Here is a 6,964-nt window from a genome sequence, read left to right as displayed (position 1 = left end):
CTTGGCATAATGTCCGGTGGTGCCACAAGTGAAACACCTGTTGTCATTAGCCTGACGATATTGCTACTGCTGTTGATTGTTCCTCTGAGCTGGAAACTAGGTGCGGTTGGGTGCCTGCTGCTGCTACTGTGGTCGGATCACCCAACGCCCTTGCTGATGCTGAGGTCCCCTGTTCTGAGTGTCAGACACAATCCTGAAGCGCTGTGGCTGAGCTGAAGGTCCTGCCACAGTGGTCTTCCTCTTCTTCTCTGCCTGACGAGCTGTGATACAGTCCTCCTGAGAAATGGCCATGTTGACTAACTCATTATAGCTGTTGGCCCTGACGGTGTTGAGACGGTCACGGAGCTTAGTGCTGAGCCCCCTCCTGAACCTGTCCCTCTTCTTCTCGTCTGTGTCTGCATGATACCCAGCATACTGGCACAGGTCATTGAAGGCCTGGGCATACTGTAACATTGTCCGGTTTCTCTGAGTGAGTGCCAGAAACTCATTGAGCTTTCGGTCCATAATGCCTGCGGGTACGTGGTGCCCCCTGAAAGCTGCCTTAAACTCTCTCCACTCCACCTCTCGGTCCTCTGGCTGCATAGCAAGAAAATGGTCCCACCAGGTCCTCATGGGTCCACGAAGCTGCTGGGTGGCAAACCTGACCTTAGTGACCTCTGAACAAACTCCATGGAGTAGCGGGAATTTGGATTCCACTACTCTCAACCATACGTCCGCATCAAGTGGGTCCTCTGCCCTGGTGAACAATGGTGGCTAGGTACCGAGGAACTCCTGGTAGGTGGCTGCTGCGGGGTGACGCTGATGATCACCACCACCATAGTGCTGAGGTGGCGGCTGACGCTGAGCTAGCTGCCTCAAGATCTCATTCTGCTGAGCCATTAGCTCCTGCAGAGTAGGAGGCGGTGGAGGAACGCGCTCATTTTGACCACGACGCGCTCTCCCGGCCATCTGAAAAATCACATATATTTTCAATAACACATCTTTGAGGTTCAAGGTTCAACCGCGATGAAAGAGTCAAAAGACGAAACTGATAGATTCTTGCATAATCATAAAAGATTTCACATGGCATAAACTTTCCTTCTTAAATTAAGACTGACATCATTCATCAACCATGCTTCCAAAAGAGTTTATTGCGATTACATCAATAGCCCAAAAGACTCAACTTTATCTAGCCTAGTACCCCAAGGGTGCAAAAGCTAAGCTAGCTTCGAGGAGTCCTACCATCACCGACTTCTAACTCTATCCCTACGACCTAGTGAGCGAACGAGGCAACACTCGACTCGGGGGAAGGGGGTCTCCCTGAGCCAGCAGTGTCCAAGCTGGAGGCAGGCTCCTCTCCTCCCTCGATGTCGACATCCTCGTTGGCCTCCATGTCCTGGATCTCCTGGTGATGCATATCCAGGTGCTCGTTAGCCTCGGCAAGCTGCTGCTGGGTGTTAATTAACTAATCCTCGAGAACCTCGATGGTGTTCTCCCTTGTTCCCACCAGTTCCTCAAGCTCTTGGATCTCATTTGACAGTTGCTCCACCTGTAAGTCTTTCTCCACCATCTCAGTGGACAAGTCAACCACAAGCTCTTCTCTGTTATCCAAGGTGATCTTAGTTGCCTCCAACAATGCCATCAGATGGGACATTGCCTCACCATGCATCACTTGCAGACGGTACAGGGCATTCATGCACCGCACTGTCAAGTGAGCAGTCTGACCTGGGTAGATAGCCCAGATGTCCTTGGCATGCTCCACTCGGTCCTTCCACATTGGGTCGTCCTCCTTCTCAGCGGGGAACAAGACGATGGGGTGAGTGGACAACTCCAAGGGGTGGAATCCGCAGAAAGTGGTCAATCCGTGAAGAGCAATCGCCTTGATCGTATCCTCAGCCCGGTATCCAAAAGACTCAGAGTCCAGCGAACGCCAGCCTGGCTATAGGGGATGAGGCTCCAGGGTCATCCTCACCCTACAGCGGGGCACTCGGTGCTTCTCGAACTGCTGCACCGCGTACTGAGGAGGCGTCGTGTAACCGGCCCCCTGAAGTACTGTCAGTGTTTTGGGTCCGACCGCACACCCGGGGTTGCCCCTCAAGGTGTTTTAGGAGTAGGACGGTGTCGCCGACTGTAGCTAAATGGTTCATGCCGGATGCATGAGGAACAATGGACAGTGTTTACAGGTTCGGGCTGCTTTGAGATGCGTAACACCCTACGTCCTGGCGAGTATGCTTTATGTAATGGGTTACAAGGGAGCTCTCTAAAGCTAGAACGTAGGGAGTTGGGGTGGATGACTGAGTAGTGGGATCGATCGTTCTGAAGGGGTGCCCCCTAGGCCTTATATATTCGACCGTGAGGCAATACATGCGGATGTGATAACAATGCACATCTAAGAGATAGTGAACTGATTGAGTCTATCTTCCTATAGTTCTGCCAACTTATCCTCGCCTGGTTCCGTTGTACGGGGCTCTAGCGTGGGAAAGTCGGGTCTTTGTTGTGGTTGCTTGCTCGATGTTGTTGGGCCATCCGGGCTCGCACCGATCCGGCCTTATGTCGATCTACTTCACTGGTCATTCTTCCCCAGGCCTCTGAAGGGATGACCTTACGATTTATTGGGCCCTTGGGCCTTTCGTGAGGTCTTTTATACTTTCAGTGGACCCGGGGGATATCTGTCCCCCACAAGCCCCCGATCTTTGGGTTGATTTTGAGATAATCGGCCCAAAGATCCTAGGTCCAGCATGCGGTCTTCGTTTATGACAAGAAATGCTTTCCGGGCAGTTTGGTAAAAATGATTTCTTTCTGTCTCTTCTGCTTTGATCACTCGAAAACTGGTGTTCTGTCTCACACTCGTGCCTTGGAGATCAGCATTTCGTACTGTAGGACCCTGAACTTCATTGGGTGCACCGGAGGTGCACCCAATGGGTGTAGCCCCCGAGCTTCGAGCGGATTTTTTAAAATAATCCACTCGAAGGTCTTCATCAGAAATCATTTTTATTTTCCACTTGCACTTTGTTGGAGGTTAGCCTTGCCATATGCTTTAGAAGTTAGCATTATCTTGACTTGAAGTGGCGATTCATGGGGTGCACCGGAGGTGCACCCAATGGGTGTAGCCCCCGAGCTTCGAGTGGATTTTTGAAAATAATCCACTCGAAGGTCTTCATTTCGCGTCCTTTTGCTGAGAGTCATCCTTTCTTTTTCCGAATGCCTTAGAGGTCAGCATTATGTCATCGATATTATGCTTTAGAGGTCAGCATGTATTTTGTCTTTGAGGCCGAGTTCGTGATCTGCCCATATCTTGCTAGGTGGTGCAATTTATTTGATCTGCGACTGATTGGACGTTCGATGGACGTCCCCTGGCTAGTCTTCATGTCGCTTCTGTCGGTCAGATTTTGTACTTCACCAGCTATATTTGGCTTTCCTTTGATCCTTACCGATATCTCATTTTTGTCTTGAGGTATTCATTGCATGCCCTGCATGGATGTGACAGTTTTGAAAAATATACTGATAATTCCTGGGCGTCCCCCCCAATGGGTGTCGGCAAGGGACAGCTTGGTACGCTGAGTGTTTTAGCCGGCTGCTTTTGAGTAGTAATGTGATGTGACGGCGGGTGTAATCATATCGCCCGCGCAGTTGACTGGAGTCCCAATGGGTGTTGCGTTGCGTGAAACGGCGTCAGCCGCCTGACGTATCTTCGGACGGGTTGAAGCGTATATTGAATATTTTGCGACTGTTCGGTGACCATGGTAGGAGATGAGCGGTTGCCTTCTTCTTCTATAAATAGTGCCTTTGCCTCTCCGGTTTTTTCACATCTCTTGCTGTTCTCTGCTGCTTGCTTTCTTCTTCTCCCTTCGTTTCCACCATGGGCAAGAGTAACAAACGCAAGAGCGAGCCGACTCCTCCATCGAAGGACTTCGACGACTCGGAATACTCGGAGGAGGAGGCATGTCTGGTGCGCCACCGGACATCAAGGTGGGCCCAGAAGTTAGAACTCCAACGGTCAATTTCCAACGGCACTGATGACGTGGCGGGGGCACCGGACATGTCCGGTGTGCACCGGATTGTCCGGTGCGCCATCGAACAGACGACCTCCACCAACGGTCAAGTTGGTGGTTGGGGCTATAAATACCCCAACCACCCCACCATTCATTGCATCCAAGTTTTCACCTTCCAACCACCTTACAAGAGCTAGCTTTTATTGCAAGGCACACCAAAAGAGATCAAATCCTCTCCCAACCTCATTCAAAGCCCTAGTGACTAGAGAGAGTGATTTGTAGTGTTCATTTGAGCTCTTGCGCTTGGATCGCTTCTTTTCTTTCGCCCGCATGGGCGACTCTGACTTCTGCGCGCGCTGCGCGCGCATTAAATGCCGTCGCAGGTAGCCGTTGGCGCGAAGTAGCCGTTGCTCCGAGGATGCACCGGACAGTCCGGTGTACACCGGACAGTCCGGTGAATTTTAGCGGAGCAGCTGAAGTGAAAACCCGAGGCTGGCGAGTTCCGGAGGCCGCCCTTCCTTGGAGCACCGGACATGTCCGGTGTGCACCGGACAGTCCGGTGAATTATAGCGGAGTGGTCTCCGGAAATTCCCGAAGGCGAGCAGTTCGGAGTTGGAGTCCCCTGGTGCACCGGACATGTCCGGTGGCACACTGGACAGTCCGGTGCGCCAGACCAGAGGAGCCTTCTGTTGCTCCTTTGCTCTTGTGTTGAACCCAACACTTGGTCTTTTTATTGGCTAAGTGTGAACATTTTGCACCTGTATAACTTATTCACTAGAGCAAACTAGTTAGTCCAATATTTGTGTTGGGCAATTCAACCACCAAAATTATATAGGAACTAGGTGTAAGCCTAATTCCCTTTCAATTGAAAGTTGCCTAGAGGGGGGGTGAATAGGGCGAAACTGAAATTCTCAAAAACAATCACAACTACAAGCCGGGTTAGCGTTAGAAATATAATCGAGTCCGCGAGAGAGGGCGCAAAACAAATCGCAAGCGAATAATGAGATAAGACACGCGGATTTGTTTTACCGAGGTTTGGTTCTCTCAAACCTACTCCCCGTTGAGGAGGCCACAAAGGCCGGGTCTCTTTCAACCCTTCCCTCTCTCAAACGGTCCCACGGACCGAGTGAGCTTCTCTTCTCAAATCACTTGGGAATCAAACTCCCCGCAAGGACCACCACACAATTGGTGTCTCTTGCCTCAATTACAAGTGAGTGTTTGATCACAAGAAAGAATGCGAAATAAAAGAAGCGATCCAAGCGCAAGAGCTCAAATGAACACTACAAATCACTCTCTCTAGTCACTAGGGATTTGAATGAGGTTGGGAGAGGATTTGATCTCTTTTGGTGTGCCTTGCAATAAAAGCTAGCTCTTGTAAGGTGGTTGGAAGGTGAAAACTTGGATGCAATGAATGGTGGGGTGGTTGGGGTATTTATAGCCCCAACCACCAACTTGACCGTTGGTGGAGGCCGTCTGTTCGATGGCGCACCGGACAGTCCGGTGCACACCGGACATGTCCGGTGCCCCCGCCACGTCATCAGTGCCGTTGGAAATTGACCGTTGGAGTTCTGACTTCTGGGCCCGCCTTGATGTCCGGTGGCGCACCGGACATGCACTGTTCACTGTCCGGTGCGCCGGCATGGGCGACTCTGACTTCTGCGCGCGCTGCGCGCGCATTAAATGCCGTCGCAGGTAGCCGTTGGCGCGAAGTAGCCGTTGCTCCGAGGATGCACCGGACAGTCCGGTGTACACCGGACAGTCCGGTGAATTTTAGCGGAGCAGCTGAAGTGAAAACCCGAGGCTGGCGAGTTCCGGAGGCCGCCCTTCCTTGGAGCACCGGACATGTCCGGTGTGCACCGGACAGTCCGGTGAATTATAGCGGAGTGGTCTCCGGAAATTCCCGAAGGCGAGCAGTTCGGAGTTGGAGTCCCCTGGTGCACCGGACATGTCCGGTGGCACACCGGACAGTCCGGTGCGCCAGACCAGAGGAGCCTTCTGTTGCTCATTTGCTCTTGTGTTGAACCCAACACTTGGTCTTTTTATTGGCTAAGTGTGAACATTTTGCACCTGTATAACTTATTCACTAGAGCAAACTAGTTAGTCCAATATTTGTGTTGGGCAATTCAACCACCAAAATTATATAGGAACTAGGTGTAAGCCTAATTCCCTTTCAATCTCCCCCTTTTTGGTGATTGATGCCAACACAAACCAAAGCAAATATAGAAGTGCATAATTGAACTAGTTTGTATGATGTAAGTGCAAAGGTTGCTTGGAATTGAGCCAATATAAATACTTACAAGATATGCATGGATTGTTTCTTCATTTTTAACATTTTGGACCACGTTTGCACCACATGTTTTGTTTTTGCAAAAATCTTTTGTAAATCTTTTCAAAGTTCTTTTGCAAATAGTCAAAGGTAAATGAATAAGAGTTTGCAAGGCATTTTCAAGTTTTGAAATTTTCTCCCCCTGTTTCAAATGCCTTTCCTTTGACTAAACAAAACTCCCCCTAAATGAAATCATCCTCTTAGTGTTCAAGAGGGTTTTGATGATTCAAATTGAAAAACTATTTTCTCCCCCTTTTGAACTCAATAAGATACCAATTGAAAAATACTCTTGGAAAACACTAAGTTTTTGAAATTGGTGGTGGTGCGGTCCTTTTGCTTTGGGCTCAACCTTTCTCCCCCTTTGGCATGAATCGCCAAAAACGGAATCATTAGAGCCCTTCGAAGTATTTTCTCCTCCTTTGGTCATAAAATAAATGAATGAAGAGTATACCAAAGTTGGAGAGATGCTCGGAGTGACGGCGAAGGATGAGTAGTGGAGTGGAGTGGAAGCCTTTGTCTTCGCCGAAGACTCCAATTCCCTTTCAATATACCTATGACTTGGTTTGAAATACTCTTGAAAACACATTAGTCATAGCATATACAAAAGAGATATGCGCAAGAAGTTTAGTAAGATCCCCTTACACTATCCCCGTACATCTAGACATAC

The sequence above is a fragment of the Zea mays genome, chromosome 3 (genome assembly GCF_902167145.1).
Source record: "Zea mays cultivar B73 chromosome 3, Zm-B73-REFERENCE-NAM-5.0, whole genome shotgun sequence".
Lineage (NCBI taxonomy): Eukaryota > Viridiplantae > Streptophyta > Magnoliopsida > Poales > Poaceae > Zea > Zea mays.
Note: the sequence above shows the minus strand (reverse complement) of the source record.